The sequence below is a fragment of the Mirounga leonina genome, unplaced genomic scaffold (genome assembly GCF_011800145.1).
Source record: "Mirounga leonina isolate KUSES-001 unplaced genomic scaffold, KU_Mleo_1.0 Mir_173, whole genome shotgun sequence".
Taxonomy (NCBI): domain Eukaryota; kingdom Metazoa; phylum Chordata; class Mammalia; order Carnivora; family Phocidae; genus Mirounga; species Mirounga leonina.
This window is the reverse complement of record NW_023270447.1, coordinates 91,923,789-91,943,739: the sequence shown is the minus strand read 5'-3', so window position 1 is coordinate 91,943,739 and position 19,951 is coordinate 91,923,789. Positions and strand designations below refer to the sequence as shown.

The following is a 19,951-nucleotide window of genomic DNA, read 5'->3' as shown; positions in this document are numbered from 1 at the left end:
TTCAGGCATGGCTGGATCCGGGTGTAGGAATGGATTCAGGCATGGCTAGATCCGGGTGTAAGAATGGATTCAGGTATGTCTGGATCTAGGTGATCCAATAGCTGCCTCTCTGTCTCTTGCCCTGCTTTCTCCACGGTGACTTTGTGCTTAGGCAGCCTTTGGTTTCTGTGGAGGGGTACCAGGCTCCACCAGTATCACTCTCCCTGCAGGGAGAACCCCTCTTTGCTGATTGTCCAACAGGCCTGCCTCTCACTGGTCTGAACATGGTTTGGTGGCCACCTCTGAGCCATCCTCGTACCTCTGATCAGCCTGGGTTCCATGGGACAGGGGCAGGATGGGATGGAGTGGAGTGGGAAGAGGGCCCCGAAGGAAGACTGAGCTGCTGTTTCCAGAGGAGGGACTGGATGGGGGCGTGCAGGGACCACTGAGGCCCTGACACCCTGTTGCTGTGTCCCAGGTCCTCCTGGCAAGAGGGCAGGGCTGTGGGAGCTGGGTGCACCACCCATTGCAAGGCCCTGTGCGTCAGGAGGAGGTTGCCGCAGGCAAAGCACGAGAAGGGGTGTAAGGACCACTGGCCCCAGGGAGGCCTAGTGCTGCCTGCCATCCCCAGCATCCCCTGGGATGCCTCCCGACTGCCTCCTTGGGACAGGCACTGCTAGAGCCCCAGGCTGCCCCATCCCCCTGGATGGTGGCTGTGCTGGCCACTGGCCTCCCCACGGCCCAGCACCAGGCCAAGAGCCAGGGCGCAGGGAGGAGGCAGTGCTGGGAACTCTGGAGGCCAGGAGGGCCTGGCCCCCTTTCCCTAAAACAGTTGGAGCTCCTCACCCCGTCTGAGGAACCCTGAGCCCTTGGCAGCCAGCCAGGGCCGTGTGGGCTCCAGGCGTGTGAATGAGCCGGGGGACACCGTGCTGGGGGCAGGGGCAGGAGGGCCCCCCGTGTCCTCGGTTGTGTCTGTCGAAGACACTGGGCTGGCCCACATGCGACTTGGGCAGTTGCCGCCCAGGGGTGGGGGTGCGGTGGGCAGGGAGCCCCGTGATGTCCGTGCCTCTGAGGAACCTTTCACACTGGGTCTGAGAACCTGACTGCCCGGCCCCAGCCTCCTGCCTTGCTCAGGAGGCCATCATAGTGAGAGCACCTGTTGATTCCCATTATACAGGTGGGGAAGCTGAGGCAGACGCTGGGGAAGGGTGGGTCTCGACGGGCCGGGGTGCTGTGTCCTGTCCCTTCAGAACGTTCCCTGTCCTACCAGCTGCTTCCCAGGGGCCGAGGGTCCTGACCTCTCCCCTCCCGGGTCTCCCTCCCAGACATCAGTGTCCCCCACAGCGTGTGAGTAACGTCGCTGCCGGCTGGCGGTGTCCGGGGTGTGAGCTCCCGACAGAGCCTTGCCGAGACTGGGCCGGCCCTTGTGCTTCGAATGATGGCAGGACGCACGTCAGTGATTTTGAAAGGAAAGGTTCATCACTCTCAGGGCTGGAGGGCGCGTGGCAGGCCCGGGGCCACACAGCCAGGTGGCAGGGAGAGAGAGAGAGAGTGCAGATGGGGGGTTCTGCCTTTATTGGGGGGGCAGGGAGAAGGGCCTGGGGTTTCGGGGGCTCACTCTTTATTGGTGAATTTAAAACCTACGAGTGGCTTTAAAGGCCGGGCAGGGAGAGCAGGGTCACTTGAGTGGTCCACCTTCCAGGTCACTCGGGGCTTTCTACGAGGAGAACCGCATGGCTGGGGTGGCCTGGCTCTCTCTAGCTTGGCAGCTGGCTGCGCGATTATTCGAGATGGGTGTCTGTGAAGTGGCCGCCTCTCGATCAGAAGCCGACTGTCGGGCACTCACGCCGTCCACTCTGTGGAGGAGCAGGAGCTCTAGGGAGGAAGGACCCCAAGTGTGGTCTCCTGAGAGGTCTGTCTCCTGAGTTTGGGAAGCTGCGCCCCCCAGCTGCCCAGCTCACCCCTTGAAGGCGGAGGGCCCTGGACACCCTGCGGCCCCGGCATCAGGAGGGGTTCTGCACTCCAGCAGTCAGAGGGGGCGGCTCTCGATTCCCACGGGGCGGGATACGCTCCCCCATGTCCACCCGGGAGGATGCTGGGTGCTGAGAATGGGGGGCCGGGCCTCTCACCTGCCGTAGGGAGGCAAGGGTGTGGCCCCCGCCTCTGCAAACAGCAAGAGGGCCGAATCTGTCAGGTGGGGACCCGCCTTTTAGTAAAAGTCACGCAGGAACAACCTGTGTGCAAAGCTCCATTCACAAAGGTGGGGGTTCCCTGGAGCCGCCTGGTCGGCCTCATGCGGACCCCTGCTTGGCCCCGTCGTGGGCACCGGGACGGTCTCAGCGCAATGACCGTGCAGACGGCTTGCCCACTCTTCAGCCTCGTGAGGCCCCGACGCAGCCCAGACCCACAGATGGAGGTAGCTCAGCCTCTGGGGCCGAGCCCGCTGCCCGCTGTCCTGCCCAAGGGCCTCCGCCTGTGCCCAGGGGCCCGGAGCCAGGTGCGGGCGGGGAGCCCCCAGGCGCGCTACGCAATGGCGCCGTGACCTCCAGCCTGAGCGCCTGAGGGCACAGCTCCTTCCCCACCCAGCGGCTCAGGGGGAGGCGGGGCCGCTGCCACCCCCACTCCAGGCTGGTGACCTTGGACGAGAGGCTTCCCAGGCCAGGCCTTGGGGCGAGAAAGCGGTTGTGCAGTCCTGTATTCCCGGGGCTGTGACTCAGCGCGCGGCCGGGCGTAAAGGCGGGCGCATAATCCGCGGGCCAGCCGTCCTCTGTGCCGCTGGGGACCTGGCTCCCCAGTCGTGCGGGGGCCCAGCAACAAGGCACGGCAGGCACAGTCCTTGAGTGGGGGGACACCGGTCCTCTGGGCTGGCACGTCCCGCTGTCTGGACCTTGGGTCTCCTCTGCTCTTTGGCCCTGCAGGTGATTGGGCAGATTCCTTCCCATGGGGCGGGCAGGTTCCCACAGTCAGACTGCCCTCAGGAGAGAGGCCGCTGCAGGCCCACGGAATGACCCTAGCCACCACTTTCGTGGCCAGGGCAGAGGGGCTGACGGCCCACCTGAGGGGCCGGTCTGTCCTGGGATCAAGTCCCCCGCGACTCTGGGTCCTTGCTTGTGAGTCGGAAGTGTCAGCGTGTGTGGGGGCCCAGCACGGGGCTCTGCCCAGCCCTGCGGGAAGGACTGGTCACCGTCCTCGGACCTCCTTCCTGCCACGCTGGACCGGCCGAGTAGCCGAGTCGGGCAGTAAAGAGGACGGGGCCCCAGTAGGCCATCTGGCCCCTGGGCAGGCCTTGGAGGGGTCCCGGAGCAGATTCCTGGGGGGACGGAGAGCTCCCTGAGGTCACTGCCGCCAGGGTCCCACCACCCCATGCAGCTGAGGGGGCGCAGAGGGAGGCCTCTGAGCTGGGAGGCCGCCGTGGGTGTGGGGCGCTGAGACCCATCCCATCCCTACGCCTCTTTGCCGGGTGATGCATGTGGGGTTACTTAACGCCCCGGGCCTCAGTTCACTTGTCTGTGTGTGGAGCCGGTAAGAGCATCATCAGGATGGCGAGGATGAGGGTGGTGGTTGGTCCACGGGGAGCGTGTGACAAAGCTAGACGTTGCGTAGGAGAAGGTGGGGCGGGGAGGCAGGGGTGAGGCTCCGTGTTGAAGAGGGACCAGAGGGCCTGGGAGCAGCTGTGCCCAGGAAGGACCCAACGCCCCAGGGCCTCTGTGGCCACCTGCCCACCTTGGGGTCCCTGTAGGAAGAGCCCTTGCCCTGGGTGGTGGCCGTGGCTGCCTACCCCACGTGGCTCACGGCCAGCACCAGCAGCTTGTCAGGTAGCTTCCCACCTCCTGCAAGGGGAGTGAAGCCTAGCGGGTCCCCCCTCCCAGCTCTGATGATGCAGGAAAGGCAGAGACGGCAGGTGCTCCGCTGAGCCTGGCCGGCTGGCCTCCCTCCACCCGCTCCTCCCAGCTTCTCCGACAGTCTGTGGAGCCGCCTGCCCCCTCCCCCCCCCATCCAGAGTGCCCTCCCTCCCTGCGCCCCTTCCCGCCTCACCTGGCGCCTTTCCCTGGTGACAGCTGTTGTGGGCGGGCGGGCCACAGGGGGTAGGGCTGTGGCTGGCAGGGGCAGCAGGTGCCCACAGAGAGCTGCACAGCCGGGCAGACGCTTGGGGTTAGAACCTGCAGATGCTCCGGGGGCTCGAGACCCCAGCAGTCACCCAGGGCAGACCTTCCTGGCCTGGGGAGGGGTCACTTCTGCCCAGGTGCAGGAGAAGGGAGGGTACAGCCCAGTGTGGACCCCTGGGAGTAGATTCTCAGAAAACTGGGCTGGCCCGAAGAAGGGGACAGGTATGCAGGGGGAGGGAAAGGACGCCCCCTCCTCAGGGAGGCTCTGCAGACCCAAGGAAGGCGTGGGGGTGGAGCTCAAGGTAATGTAGTGGGCTCAGCTCGCCACGGTCTTCAGCTCCAGGACCCCAGCCCGCCTGCCCTCCATAGTGAGCCCCAAGCTCACTTCCTTCTACAGGCCACAGTGGGAGTTCCTCTGGGGTGCACAGAGCTGAGCCCTGGCCAGCGCCAGGTCATGGAGCCAGCTCCGTGACGTCCCCTGCGGGGTGAGCAGAGCCACCTGCCTGTGGGCGTTAGGAGTTGGTCCTGAGCTGGCACATCACTGGTGTGCTTCTGGTGGATCCTGTGCCTGTGGGAGGTGGAAGAAAACCCCACCGCGTCTCTGCGTCTCTGCGGGACCCGACGGAGGGCAGAATCTCCGGGGAGTTAGAATCAGAGGGGTAGGTGCAATGGCCCAGTGAGGCCACCTGGGAGGCCACCTGGAGGAAGCAGCTGAGGGCCAAGTGAGGAGGGGGCTGGTTCTCAGGACAGAGTCCCCAGCTCCCCGTCCCTGTCCCCGGGATAGCCAGGACTTAGGATAAACGCACAGGAAGTGGGTGCTGCTCTGGAAGACGCTGGGGCTCCGCACACGTGGACACCTGCTCTTGGTCCGTCTGGGACCGCAGCCTGGCCCCGGCTCGCATTGTGGGGGACAGTGCTGGTCGTCGGCCCGGGCGCCCCGAGCCTCCTCTGTGGTGCCCCCACAGTGTGGGTGGGGTGTGGCCCCTCTGTCCTTGACGCTGTGTGTTCGGTGCTCCCGCCAGGGCTCGAGAGAAGACCTCTTTCCAAGCTGATGCCCTCCCTCTGGGCTAGCCAATGTCTCCTGGGCCGGCCTGTGCCCCCGGGCCCTCCCAGTGGCCTGAGCCCCCCCAGAGCCCCGGCTTCCTCTGCTCAAGGTCTCAGCTGGTGACTTCAAAGAGCACTCACGGCCTCACGGTCTCCGTGGGTCAGGAGTCTGGCCTGTTTCCCCGGGGCCCCCGCTCGGGGTCTCCCGGGCTGCTGAGTGTCATCTGGCCCGGGCCACTTCCAGACTCCGCTTGTTGGCAAAATTCAGTTCCTTGCCGCTGTCCGGCTGAGATGGAGGCTTCCTTACCGGCTGCTGGCGAGGGCCGCCGTTCTCAGCGCCTAGAGGCTGCCTGCCGTCTGCCCTGCCGTGCCTCCACAACCTGGCCGTGGGCTCCTCGAGGCCAGCCGGAGGATGTCTCCGGACCGCTTTGAAGAGCGTACCTGATCAGGCCTGGCCCACCCATATAGTCTCCCTGCTGATCAACTCAGAGTTGACTGGTTTGCAGCCTAATCCCAGGGGCTGTCATCGCATTCACAGTACCTCTCAAGGGGAGGGGGGTGCAGGGCACGGGCCTGGAGTGGGAGTCTTGGAGCAACCTTGGGGGTCAGTCCCCACACCGGGTCCCCTGTGTGCCAGCCTGGGCCAGACTCCCAGACTCCTGGGGTCTCTCCCCTCAAATTCTTTTTTCCTTTGCTCCCCCCCTTTCGGCCTTTACAAACCCAGCACGATTAGGAAGACAGCTGAGCTGCCCCAGCTGCTGTGCACGGAGCTGGCCTGACCGGCGGGGACACCATTGTGAGAGGCTGGGGAGGGGCCCAACTTCACCCAACGCCCTGTGGGAGCGGGGTCTGAGAACCCTCCTCCTCCTGTCCTACTGTGTCCCTGGCTCTGTGTCCTACTGTGTCCCTGGCTCTGTGTCCCTCCATCCCGTCCGCCTGTCCATCTACCTCCAGCCTCCTCCAAAAGCCTCGCTGGAGGACAGGACCCCGGGGGGGGCGACGGGGCTCCCCACCCCAGGCCTTCCCATCTTCAAGCATTCTGGGTGAAGAAGGCCCTCCGCTGCTGCCTCCAGCCAGAGCTCCCAACCTGGGCCCCTCTGCAGACCCCCTTCCCTACCTCTGTTTTCCTCCGTTGGCTCATGATGAGTGGTGGGCCCCTGCCCCTGTCCCCAGGCCCCCGGCCCCGGCTCTCCCTCTCTGGGGCACTGGGCTGGTCAGCGCACGCCCCGGTGGGCCTCGGGTAGAGCCTCCCTCTGCCCTGAGCCCCCCTGCTCCCAGGCCCCCAGGAGCCTGGAGGTGGTCGGGGAGGTGGCGAGAATGGACTGTCCTTCTGGCACCTCGTGGTCTGTAAGCCCTTTTTGGGGGGCTTGGAACTTGAGGGTGGCACGTCCAGGGTCACATGACTTATCTGTGTGTGACCAATGCCCTGCCTGTTCCCGCGAGGGTCCTGGCCCCGACCCCAAAGCAACATTGTGCCGCAGATGGTTCCGTTAGAATGGACATTCAGACTGCAGGAAGGAAGTCGTGGTGACCACTGCGAGCTCCCTGCCAGGCGGGCCACCAGTATGCAGGCCCCGGCCTGGAGCTGCCAAGGCCTTGGGGTCAGCACAGTGTGGTGGGTGGGGCCCAGCCGTCCTCCTTCTGGGCCACATCGCTGTTTGTAGGGGAGCGACACCCCTGGGGACACGGCCAGTGTCAGCCCAGGTAGGGCTGGAGCACGTGGACTCTGCGTCCCCCACTCAGTCCCTGCGTTGGGCCACGCCTCGGCGGCTCGTTCCAGGAGGGAGGCTCCCTGCGGGTGGACCAGGAGGAGCAGACTCCTGGGGTGCTCCTCCTCTCCGTTCAGCCCTCTGGGGCGTCCCCGGTGGACCACCATGCTCTCGGCAGGAGGGAGTGGTGCTCTGCCCAGGGCTCTGGGGCCGCAGCACCCTCTCTTCCCTTCGGGGTGGCCCCGGCCTCACCTACGGAGGTCTCAAGGGCCCCGGGCCGGCCCCCGGTGCTCAGGGGTGGAGGCCTGCGGCCCCTCGGGCCTCCCCTGGGCGGTGTCTCCGGGGGAGCAGGGTGTGGCCCGGTTGTGGAGCAGATGCTGGCCCGGCGCGCCGCCCTCCCAGGGTGCCCCTGTGGTGCGGTCCGACACATCGGTGGGCAAGCCAAGGCCTGCCTGGACTGTGATGAATAGGCATGAGGGATAAAGGGGCGGGCCGCCAGTTTTGTTGTTAGATGCAGTTGGTTGACAGAACGGAGGGAGAAGAAAAATGCCAGCAAATAGCCCACATGTCCTGGAGCATCCTCGGCTCCCGCCCCGCTAGCCACGGAGTCTCTCCGCCTGGCTGCACCCCGCCGCGCGGCCAGCCCTGCAGCCCTCGCCCCCCGGCCACCCAGACCCATGCCTCGTCCCACAGCACGCCAACTCCCCGGCGTGTGCAGGCCCCCGCGCACCCACCATGCTCTACGTCAGTGACCCCATGCAGCACTTCACCACGGTAGGTGCGGACCCATCTCCATCCTCCTTGGGGGGCCGTGCTGGGGCTTTCGCCAGGATGGAGGGCGAGGAGGGGCATTCTCTCGTCTGCCTCCCGGTCAGGTGTTTGCTGCCGGTTGGGGGCCACAATCCAGGGTAAGCTGAGGCAGGCAGACGGCAAGAGGGTTTGGGACAGGTCCCGGGTGCAGGGGCAGATGCCTGCCCATCCTGCAGAGGTTTGGGATGAGCGCCCACGGGCTGGGAGAGGAGGGTGGGTGGTTTTCAGTCAGGACTCGGTAGTTGCCTTGAGATGCGGGGGCTTCTGAGGCTCCCCAGCTATGGACTGGCGGCCCTGCCCTGCCCTGTCCCCAGCTGCCAGGAGCTTAGGGGACCCTGGAGGTCGTCCTTCCCCCGGGGCTTGGGCTATGAGGCTGCCCCGCCTGCTCCCAGGTCAAGAGCATCCTTTCCTGGGAATCTGCTCATTAGGTCTGGGCTCAAGGTCAAGGACTTGCAGCAAGCTGGCCTCGAGGTCTCACGGAGGGGCAGCGGCCTGGCAGAGGGGAAGGAAGGGACTGCAGCTTTTGCTTGGCCCCTGCAGCCTGGGTCGTGGGGACCTGGGCTCATTTCCAGACTTGCCAGGTCCCTGGGGCCAGGCAGGCACCAGGCGGCTAATTGAGCAGGTGAAGGGTGGAGCCATTTTTACTGCCAGGGAGGCAGGTAGAGTGGGGACCACTGGTACCCTGTGGGAGACCCAGCAGCGGGCAGAGGGACAGGACGGACGGCTGGACAGAGTGCAGGTGCCGCCGAGCTCCACGGGCAGAGGACAGGAGCCTGGGGGCGCGGCAGCCTCTGGAGCCCGCGGGCACACAGGTGTGCTTATGTGCGAGAGCGTGAGTGTGCACGTGAGAACGTGTGTGTGCGTGTGCTGTGTGCTGGGATAGGCACGTCTGTGTTTGTGCCTGTGGCCATGTGTCCCCAGCAGGGCCATGGAAAGAGAGACAGGTGTGTGTGTGGCCCAGGAGGGGTGAGGGGTGTGGGTGACCCGTCTCCACCGCCCGGCTCCGGCCCCGGCTCCATGCGCTCACATGTGGAAACCCCGTGGCCTCTCCCTACCCCCGACATGAGCTTTTCGTCTGAAACCCAATGTGGGCAACTGCTGGGCCGGGGAGGGGACACCTTTCCTCCCCGTCCCCCCTTCCGTCACTCACTCTGTCACCGACTCATTTCCCCGCAACAAGTGCCACTGGGCTCGCGTGGCACGCAAGCAGCCTCCGACCCCCAGACTCTCCATGCAGGTGGCGTGGGAGCCAGGAGGGGCTGTGTCCCTGCCACCGGGGTTCTCACCCGAGGCAGAGCCAGGGTCCCCGGACTCTGGAGGCCAGCGTGCCTGCTTGGCCAGCCGAGGGGCCTGGGCACACGGGACACATGGGGCACACGGGGCCTCTGGTATAACTTTTCTCTCGGATAGGGCAGCTGTCACAGTAAGAAACGTCAGGCAGGGCTGAGCACGGCTGCGCGTGGCCTCCTTCCCGGGGTGCGGGGCCCTCCTTGGCACCGTGGAGGGGGCATCGCCTCCCCGCATGAGCGGTGGGCGGCAGAGGGCCACTGGTGTCCACTCTGCAGCTCTGGCCCATGCCCCGGGACCAGCAGGGTCGGTGCGTCATCCCTCGGTTCTGTCGACCAAGGACAGCTCCGTCAGCGAGTATCTGCCGAGCAGCCCGGGTGTGTCTGGGCCCAGGGCAGGTGGACGGCGCCCGAAGCCCCTGCCCCCGGGGGAGGTGGGCTGGGCTGGTCACGCTGATTTATAAAAGTGTCTACTTCCTGTTTCTGTCCCAGGAGACAGAAGCTTCCTGCTGCATGCAAACATCATTAAAGAGGAAGGGGCGTTTGCCCCAAACCACCTAAAACCCCAGCATGAGCAAATGGGGATGTACCGAGGAGCTCGTGTGGCCCCCTCCCTGGCTGCTGGGGCCCTTAGGGCCAGCCGGCCCCAGGGAAGGAGGGCGCAGCCCGGTTTCCTGCGTGGCCCGCGAGCACTGTGCTGTCCACGGCCCCTACTCAGCTAGCCCTGCGCTGGGGTCAGCTCGGGGCACTGGGGCACCTCCTTGCCCTGCGGTCTTAGCCGTACTCAGGGTCTGCTTCTCCGTCGAGGGCTGAGCAACCCTCGCCCTTGGTGGCTCCACGTACTGGGGGCATTTGGCCGGCACTGGGAGGGCTGGGGGCTCTGTCTGCGGCATCTCCTCCCCGCTGCAGCCCGCTAGCCGCCCCCACTCAGGGGCCCTCTCACCTGGGGCCGCGCTGGACACAACCCAGAGCAGGCACCTGGGACTGACCTTTCCCGGTTGGAAATCTCGAGATTTCCCATTCGCTACTCTTTGGGGCCGTTTCACTATTTGGCAAAGCTTTAGAGTCTCAAGAGATAAGCAAGGTCAATGTTAGACCCCACTGGCTCTTCTCGTGCATGTGTGTTGACTGGGGCCCAGGGCTGTCTGGGCTGCAGGATCATCGTGAGCCGGGTCATGGGCGTCTGGACCTGGCCTCTTCCCACCGTCCGCCAGTCTGTGGTGGGGGCTGGCAGGTGTGTGCTGGGAGAACGCCGGGCTCCTCTGTCCTGGAGCCGCACGGGCGGGCACAGCGCTTGGCGACCCCTGTGCCACGTGGGTCTGGTCACTCTCTGTTCTTGCAGACAGCGCAGCCTCTGGGCAGGAAGGGCCCCAGGTGGGAAAGGCCACCCGGTGCATCAAGGAATAGTAGGAAGCGCCTCCTGCATCCAAGGCATGCGGGGGGAGGAGGGAGGAGAGGGCGCAGGGGTTCTGGGAGGAGCCCCTGCTGCAGTGCTTGGAGCAGGCCGCGGGAGGGCAGGGCCGAGGCTGGGAGCCCCGAGGCCGCTGGATAGTCCCGCAGAGTCATGGCACCTTGGGCCAGGTGGGAGCCGGGGAGGCGCGAGCACGAGCACCGGGGGTTGCCAGCCAGATTTGCTGGGGGGCTGGGGGGCAGGGCAAAGGCAACCCCGGTTGGACCCAGGAGGCTGGGTGAAGGGAGTCGCCACCTGTTTATTCAGATGGGAAACTGTGGGAGGGGAATTTGGGGTGAAGAGTGAGCTCAGCTGTGACTGCTGTGTGAGAGCCACTCACCAGCCGTGGCCAGGCTGAGCAGCTGGGGAGGAGGGGGAGTGTGAGCCAGGCTGGGGGAGTGGCTGCTCAGCGCTCGGGGCAGGTGTCGGCGGGGAGGCCTGGGTGGGGAGTCCCGGCTTGGGTGGGGGCTGCACGGGGGAAGAGTAACCAGATCGGAGACAGAGAGGCACCTCCCAAGAGACAAGAGGGGCCACCTGGGAGCCAGGAGAGGGTGCCACGGGGACGGGAAGGGGGTGGCAGGGGCGGGCAGTGAGGTCAGGCCTCTGGGGACCAGGCGGGAGGGGCTCCTGTGGCTGGCTGGAGCCGAACCTGAGTGGCCGGGCGTCTGGGCTGCAGAATGGGCTGGCAGCCACAGATGTCCTCTCCCTGACCGGGGGCAGGGAGAGCACAAGGCTCTGGGGGCCCCGGGAAGGGATGGACTGTCCCAGAAGGGGAATACCAGAGCCTGCCCTGGGGGGACAGAGGGATCACCCCCAGTCGCCAGGCTTGCTGAGCTGACACTCCGCTTGCCCGGACTCCTGCCCCCTTGGCCAGACTCTCTGTCTGTCCCCGCAGTTCCAGGGCCAGCCGCCTGTCCACAGCCCCACCTCCACTTAGCAGCCCACACCGAGCTCCCACCTGCCCTGTAGGGGGGCCGCGTCCGGCCTCAGCAAGTGGAAAATCCGCTCTTCCTTGGCTTGGCCAAAACCTGGGAGCTGTTCTTGACCCTCCTTTCTGCAACACCCAGCGTCCCCTTCATTAGGAGCCCATCGGCGTGTCCTTAGGACGTGCCAGCCCCCTGCTCCAATCCACGGCCGACGTCACGGCCTCTGACTCAGGAGCCAGGGTCCCTTGGCTGAACCAACCCCCTCAGCCCTTCCTCGGGCTGCAGGCACTGCTCTCTAGTCTCCAGTCTGGAGGCTTCCCTGTGCCCTGCCCATCCCTCACTGCCCCCCCCGGCTGTGTTTGTGTTCAGCCTGTTTTGAAGCCCAGAGCCCCCAACACGCTCACTTGCTGGTTTGCTCGCCGCCATGCTGGCTCCCAGCACCCCGGATGGCGCCCGGGAAATGTGTGGGGAGGGGATGGGCTACCTCACCTGCCAGGAAGCTGGCAGGTAGCAGAGCTGGTGGGAGGGACTGGGGTTGGCCCGTCTGTCCATCCCGGAGCCTTGAATTGGGGAGGGAATGGGCCAACCAGTGGCCCTGAGCCCCTCACTGAGGAGGTGCATGACGGTTTCTCCATCCCTGGGTCCCGGTCATCGACGGGGGTGCACTCGTGACTCTCCCTCACCCTCCCTATCACCTTCATCACACTTGTCACTGAGGAGAGCTGCGGCCCCCCGGGAGGTCTGGTGTGGGTGGGGCCTGATCAGCACCTGCAGAATGGACAGACAGGCAGACAAGGGAGACGGGCAAAGGAGGTCAGGGCAGATGCCTGGGTCAGGGTCAGGCTCCGGGGCGGCAGGCAGGGGGATGGGAAGGCCGGCTGTCCCCAGTGGTGCTCAAGTGCGAGGGGTACCCCATGAGCTGTGCCCCAGCTTTGCTCGAGGCCCTGGGCACCCTGGGAGGTGGGGCCTGGACGGGGCTGTGTCCTGGGGGTTAAAATAAAGTCTGTGCATCTGTGGGCCACCTGCCTGTGTCACGGGCAGCCCCGCAGGGGCCAGCAGGGCGCATCCCAGAGAACCACGGGGACCCTGCCTGGCCCCCGCCCCGGGCTGTGGCCCCCGTCTCGCCGGTGTTGTGTGCGGGCAGGGACGTCCTGCAGACACACGCCTCGGCAGCTGCAGGAGCGGGCTTCTGGGGGCACGTTCCGCCGGCGCGAGGTGTGGAAAGTTCCACATGGCCCTGGCGTAGGATTGGGCAAGGCCTTGCCTCAGCCCCGGGTGAGGACAGAGAGTAAGTGCATATTTTCAGGAGGAGAGGGTGCCTCCCCCCGGCACGAGTCCGGTCTTGTTGGCATTTCCACCCGTTTAATCACAGACTCCGGGAGATGCTGTGGGAAACACCGCGGGATGGAGGTCCTGCTCCGAGTGGGATGGGTTATCTCCCCCGAAGCCCAGACGTGCCAGTCACTCACCTCTGGGTGAGGTCGCACCCGAGCCCAGACATGCCTGCCAGAGAAGAGAGGGGGCTTAGAGTTTCATACTCTACAAAAAAAGGTCTGGTCTCAGTATTCTCTGGGGAACTGGGGGACACGGGGGGCAGAGCAGACACCAGGCAGAGCCCTCCGAGATCAAAGGGGTGCCCGCAGCGGGGGGTAAAGGGGCTACAGGTCCGGGCTCAGAGATCCTTCCCCAGTATGGGAGAGAGTGACCCGCACCCCGATCAGGCGGTGCCGGGTCCTGGGAGTAGAGCGCTCACCCCAGGAGGTGACGTCTGAGTGGGGCGCAGGAAACCCCCCGTCCATGGAGGTCTGGGCAGAGGGCTTAGCAGACTGTCGGGGGCTCCGGTGGCCCCTCCTCGAGCTGGTCGCAGTGAAGACCCTTGCACCCACTCCTTCAGTCAGATCCATGCTGGTCCCATGAGGAAGCCGCTGTTCACCCATTTTCCACAAAGACAGGGACCACACAGCTAGGCCGTGGTGAAGCTGGGGCCCCAGTCCCCTGATTCCCTGGCCAAGCCCAGGGCCCCATGATGTGGTTCCCAACTGTGGAGTGCCCCGACCTGGAACAGGATGGATCTGGGTGCCTTGCCAGATGGGCTCACCTCCAGCCCCAGCCCCTGGCCGGGAAGGGCAGCAGGACCGGAAGCTTCCTGGGGACGTAGCTCTGTGCGGGGCCTGGAGGCTGAAGGGCAGAACCCGGCCGAGGGGATGAAGAAGGGGCCAGGGAAGCCGGGCAGCCCTACCACGGGCTGGAAGCCAGGACAGCTATCTGCCAAAGGCTGCAGGGTGTGGCCTTGTGCTGCGCCAGCAGCGGGCAGCTCGAGTGTGGGGTATACAGGGGCTGACCTTGGGGGGGAGCCACGAAGACCGTTCCTTCAGACTGTTCACTCGGGGCTGTGAAGGGAGACGTGTTTGCAAGGCCCTAGGGCCGCACGGGACACCCATGGTGCTGCAGGTTTGGGGAGCAGTGGACACAGCATGGTGCCAGGTCCCAGCAGGGCCTGGTGGGGAGGGAAAGAGGGAAGGAGGGAGGAGAGAGGAACCCGTGAAGCCTCTGGCCAGCTGTGTCACCACCTTCCACATCTGGGAAGGTCGTGGGTGGATTTTGCTCAGAGTTCCATTTGGGCCTCTCGGCTTTCTTGGGAAGGGCTTTGGAAATGTCCTCAGTCCCCCTTGTCATGAGCCTCAGGGGACGACGGATGGAGGACTCTGTTAGTACCAACCCGCCAGCCACACCTCACTTTCTGGGCACTTGGGGGTCCCCTGCATGATCCTCGTGAGCCCGGCCAAGGTTACAAAGCAGAAGAGGGTTGCTCCCTGCACAGGGTTAGAGGGGGATGGGCTTTCGTGTCCAGGAAGAACTTCCTGTGGGTCAAGGGCATAAGGAGCTGGACAGGTTCAGCCAGGTCAGCCAGGAAAGCCCTTTGCTGCAGGTTTATAAACCGGCAGGAACAGGGGCGGCTGACCCGACCACCACGAGCTCGAACTGCTCTGGTCCACTTGTATGCGGACTTTCGTTTTATAAATACGGCGCAGCCCTGAGATGGGTTTCCTCTTCTTGTGACTCCCTTATTGAGATTTCCTTTCCTCTAGCTTACTTTGCTGTGAGAACGTCGTCTATAACACCCACAGCATTCAGCATCTGTGTTAACTGACTTGACGTTATCGATAAGGCTTCCGGGCAATAGATTATCAGTAGTAGTTCAGTTTTGGGGGACTCAAAAGTTATACTTGGATTTTTGACTGCACGGGGTGTCCACGCCCCTAACCTGGTGTTGGTCAAGGTTCAACCATATTTTAGAGGTTTACAGCCAGGGGAAAACGGACACCCCACGGGAGATGAACCCACAAGGGTGTGCAACCTGATGTCTGTTACTCTACCCAGAGAAGGGGGAGAGGAAGCCCCAGAGCACAGACCACAGGCAGGTGGAGAGCCCGGAAGCTTCTAGAAGGACGTGAGCCTTGAAAGGCTCTAGAGGTGGGAGGAGACAGTGTTCCGGGAAGGGACCAGCAGGAGCAAAAGCCCTGTGGTACGGACGGCAGTGTACAAAGGAGGCTGGGAACGGGGGGCCCTCTGGGGACCCCATATCACCACCTGAAGGTGCAGGAGCTCTGTCTTTGGGATCTGTGTGTCCTCGTGTCAGGGACAAACATGCTTCCTGAACCAGAGTTTGAGCCCGGTGTCCCTGGCTTGGCCCCGTGCAGGGACGGGGCAGGAGATGTCCTCCCTCTCCCCCCAGTCCCCTCCACTAGTTGAGTGAGAGCCTGGAACGGAGACTTTGGGGACATACTAAGAGTCGCTGTAAATTTCAGTGGCAAGGTTTTCTGTCCCTTCCGGAGAGCACGTGGGACACACACCTGCATACACACCTGTTGTGGCCGCACGGTCACAGCCCACCTGTGCTCTTGCTTTTCCTGTCTCAATCGCCTGGAGTCGGCCAAAGGTGGCCACAGACACTGACACTGGGAAGCGAGCAGGGCGTGAGGAGGGAATCGGGGTGCAGGCTTTTAAAAACAATTTGTTTTCCATCTACATCCCAAAAACTCACTTGAGAGGGCTTATCAGTTTTAAATAAATAAACACATGAAGTAGGAATCTTCTACAACTGCAAAATCCAGCTCACCGTGAAGGGAGGGCCTGACCCAGTGTGGCCGGAGAAGTCCAGCTGCTGAGGACGGGTGACAGGGCAGAAGAGGGCGCAGGTGCAGAGGGGTGGCCTGGCCCCTGGGCAGGGCGGGCTGGCCGCATGCACTGTGGCCGCTCCTGCCGGGTGCTCCTGGAAGGGCTGCAGCAGCTGCTTTCAACCCCAAAGAGTGCCCAGGGCAAGGGCGGGTGCCGTGGTCCACGTGTGCTTTGGGGTCCGATTCGGGGCTGTTGCATTCAGCCCAGAGCTTCTGAGCATCCCATCTGGGGCTGGGCGTGACGGGACGGTGGGAAGTGGCCTCTCTGGGGCACGGGGGTCTCCTGCTCGCCCCGTCCCTGTGCCTGGGGCTCAGCCCTGGCCTCTAAGCAACGGGGTGAGGGTCTGAGGCTGGCCGGGACTGCTTCGTCGGCTGCAGCCCTTTCCTCTTTGGGCTTTTGTGCAGACAAGGGGAGATGAGTGCAGCGTGCACAGTGGGCTCCCTGGATCTGAGGAGTCTCCTGGGCAAGGGTCATTCCTCCTGATGGGAAGTAACGGGTTATAGCCTTTCTGGACCCTCCTGATCCCCACAGCCGACCTATGGCTTCACCCCTACTTTGCAGGTGGGAAAGCTGAGGCCGAGGGAGGTGGATTGCCCGGCTGGGTCACACAGGTGGCGCTGGGACCTCGGCTTCTAGGCCTCCTGACCGCGGAGCCCTGCTCTGCTCTGCTGGGCCTGGGAAGTCCCTTCTGTTCCTCTCTTTTTGCCCCAGGACATGGTCCTCATGGGCAGTACTCATCCCGGACCTGGACACACAGAGAGGCCTGTAGGTGGGCAGTGGGTTGGCCAGGAAAGCCCATTGTTCTGGGATAGCCAACCCAGTCACCATCTCCTGATCAGCTGCAGGGGCCCCCAACACTGGCTTGGCCAGCAAAGGGCACTGGGAGCTTGTGGGGCAGGGGCTACGGGGCTGGGCTGAGCTCAGGTTGCTGGGCAGGAGGACCAGTGGGCAGGCCTGACCCTCTGCTTCCTTGGGGGGGGTGCAAGGTGTGGCTGGGGAGCTGGGGCCTCTGAACCCCCACCCCCTGGGCATGGGATGGATCAAAGCAGCAAGGTCTGGGGTTGGGGTTGAAAGCTGAGATGGCCAGAGTGTCCCCCAGGCATGAATGCAGGCAGCTCTCCCAGCTCACTGTCCCCAGCCGGGTGCTAGTCTCTGTGGCTGCCTGGGCTGAGAAGGCCCCCCAGTTGATCTGCAGAGGAGGGGAGGGCCCCAGGCTGGAGAGATGGTGACAAGGTGGGGTGGGCTGGAAGCTGGGACCGCTCTACCCCAGGGTGGTTCCCTTCGTCCTTTCCCTACTGGTCCTCGGGCAGCACCCTCCTTCCCTGGGACTCTGAGCCCTGACAGTCCAGCTCCTTTCAGGGAGGAGGTCAGGTGCTCAGACACAGTCCAGGTCATCCACCCAGGGGCAGGGCCTCCGCTCACCCTCATCCCATCAGGTGGCCTTCTCCCTCTGCAGCCTGAGGTCTAAGCCCCTTGCCCCATCCCAGCGTGTGTTTTGAGCCCTGTCGTGCGAGCGCATGTGTGCATGTGGCCCCCAGACCTATGCGTGCCCTTGCCTGAGCAGAAATGGGCCCCCCTGGGATCCTGGTCTGAGAGGTGCTGACCCTGGGAGCAAGCCCAGCCCCCTGTGGAGGCTGGACACCCTGCCTGCATCCTGAGGGCAGGTTGACCCTCTCTGCCCCCATCCAGTGTCCCTTCCAAGTTGGCAGAGAGCAGCAAAAAAAACATGTTTGTGGAACAAATGGACAGAGAGTGCTTTGGGGAGCCTGTCTCATCTTGGTGGAGGGAGCTCCCATGCCATGGGCCACCGACCCAGAGCCAGGAATGGCCTCCGGCCTCCCGGCAGGCCGGACTCATGCTCTGCCCCGGACCTGGAGGGGAGGCCACCCGCCGGCTCCTTCACTCCCGCCCACTTGCTCGCAGCCCTCTTTGGGTTGGGCCCAGGAGCTCTGCAAGCACATGTAGGCACATGTGGGCCGCCTGGGGCCGGGCATGTCCTAATTAGCCCACTCTCTTGGGAGTTCTGATTGAAAGCAAAACAAACCAAGAGTCTTGGTTTTGCCCGGGTTCCTCCTGCTGCCAAGTGGGTCTCACCCCAGCTTCCAGGGGCCTCTGGTCTGGAGGAGCTCTACCCCAGGCTTCTGTGTGGCTGTGTTGGGCCAGTTTGGGCAGCGAGATCAAAATGGGGGCAGGGGCTGGCCCCCCGCAGCGCTCCCCATCCTGACTTGGAAGGAATGCTGAGGGAGGGGAGGAGGGGCCTTTGGGGAGCCACACACAGAAGTTGCCACACGGCATGGACCAGGAGCCCCTGGGGGTGCAGGACCCTGAGAAGGACTCACAGGGACGGCTGTCCCCAGCACAGTGGCCCGACACAGGGCCCTGTCCTTCACTCCTCTGGGGAGGGGGGAGCTCCCCAGACTCCTGGACGGCAAAGTGCCCCGGGGCCAGAGGCCAGAGGGAGGGTGTGCACCCTGCAGGGGTCGCTGGCTTGCTCTGTGGGCAGCCTTTCGGGTGTTTGTGTGTGCCGAGCACTTCCTTCACATCTCCCCAGGGACCTGCCTGGTGGAAGCCTCCCGCTCCCTCCTGCCCTGTGACTGCGGGGCGCAGAGATGCTATCAGCCGGGCTCTTTTGGTTCAGTGACTAATTTCCTGGCACCCGCCTCAGATCGGTAAAGAATGTGGACAAGTTAAAATCTGAACAACGTTGTTGTCGTCGTGGGCCTTCCTCTCATTTCTCCTGAGTGGGGGGGGCCCTTTTCCCTGCTGGCCTGGGCTGTCCTGTTGGGGATGGAGCGGGGAGGACAGACCTGAGCCCAGTGGGGCTGTCCTCACTGAGCCTCGGAGGAGGGAAGCCTCCTGCAGCCCCTGGGTAGCCCAGGGCCCCTATGGCCACAGGGAAGCCGCTCACTCTGTGGGGCCGAGGCTCGTCCCTGGAAGACAGAGGTCATGGGGACTCGACTCTGGCTGGGGAGCAGGCTGGCACCCCCGTCCTCCCCACCCCAGGACCCATGGGGCTCTCAGCCTGGTTGAATGGGAGGATCGGGTTCATGCCCTGTCCACGTTCCTGGGCATGTGCACAGGGGAAGCCATCCTGCTGCCTGGCTCACCTTCCCTCCCTCCCTCCCTCCCTCCCTTCCTTCCTTCCTTCCTTCGTCTGCTGGGCCACTCACTCAGTGAGGAGCCTGGAATGAGGGTCCTCAGCACCCCCAGGAGGTGTGACCAGCAGCCTTGCCTATGATGGTGAGGCTGGGAGCTGGGATGATGCCCAAGCGCCTGGGGGCCGGACCCCCACCCAGCGTGAGCCACAGGTGTGATTTTGCATTTTCCAGTAGCCACATAGAAAAACAGTAAAAAGAAACCCATGGAAATAATGTAATTAATAATTTACCCTTCTTATCAGAAATGATGCACATTTTGGTGCATGTTCAGCATGAAACAGAATGAGATCCTGCATTTTTATGTTTTTCTTGTGGCACCGGGTGTGTGGAGTCGGGGTGCCGTGCACCCCCCAGAATCGCCTCACTCGCCACGGCCATGCTCCATGTGCCCAAGTGGCCGGTGGCTGCATATTGGACGGGCCCACGCTTGGGATCACATGACAGCCCCTGTGGGGCCTGCAGTCCTGTCGGTCCAGAAACAGAGACCAGAGGTGGGGGGACAGGGAAGCGCCCTCAGGATGCGAGAGCACGCGGGGGTCCCCCATCCGGCCTGTGTGGAGTGGAAGGCTGGTTTCTCTTGCCCCTCTGTCATTTTGTTTTAAATAGTTTTATTGAGTCACATTTGCATAACACACAACTCACTTATTCAAAGTGTGCATTTCAGTGGTTTTGACCATATTCACGGCTCTGTGCTCCCATCAGCACTGTGAATCTTAGAGCACCTTCATCACATCCAAAGGAAGCCAGGCTCCCCTTAGCCGAGGCCCCAGCCCCACCCAGCCCCTGGACCCCACAGCAGGTCCCCACAGCAGGTACGCTTCTGTGGCTGGCTTTGTTCTCTGAGTAAGGCTGTGGTCCCCTTGGCTGTTTCGTTGCTCCTTAATGGGGGGTCAGCACTGTTTCCACCCACAGACCCAGAGTTTGTCCACTTGCCTGTCATGGTCGGTGGGTGCTGGGGCCTCCCCAGGGGACAGGTGAAGGCACAGGAAGTTAGGAAGGCGGTGGGGAGCCAGACCAGGGAAGAAGTTCTCAGCGGTGCCCTGTAGGGGGTCTCCTGTCCCGCTGGTGGTGGTCAAGGCCCCGGCCACACATTTATGACCACCGAGGGGCCCCTCCGATGGCAGCTTCAGCCAGGCCGTCCCCAGGGGGCTGACGCATCTGAGGAAAGCAACGGCCTGGGCTCCAGGAGGCACAAAGCCAGGGCTTCAGTAAGAATGTCACCTGTCACCTCCCTCCTCCTGGGCATCACTTGTGCTGAGGCTCCAAGGAAACCTTGTCCCGAGCAGGCAGCCGGGGGTGGGGGG

At 64.0% G+C, this 19,951-nt stretch overlaps 1 protein-coding gene across 1 annotated transcript in view; it reads left to right on the top strand.

The window, feature by feature from the left end:
• Window positions 1-19,951, top strand: part of TP73 (tumor protein p73) — a 41,464-nt gene that overhangs the window by 716 nt on the left and 20,797 nt on the right. The gene's annotated exons all lie outside the window — the stretch shown is intronic.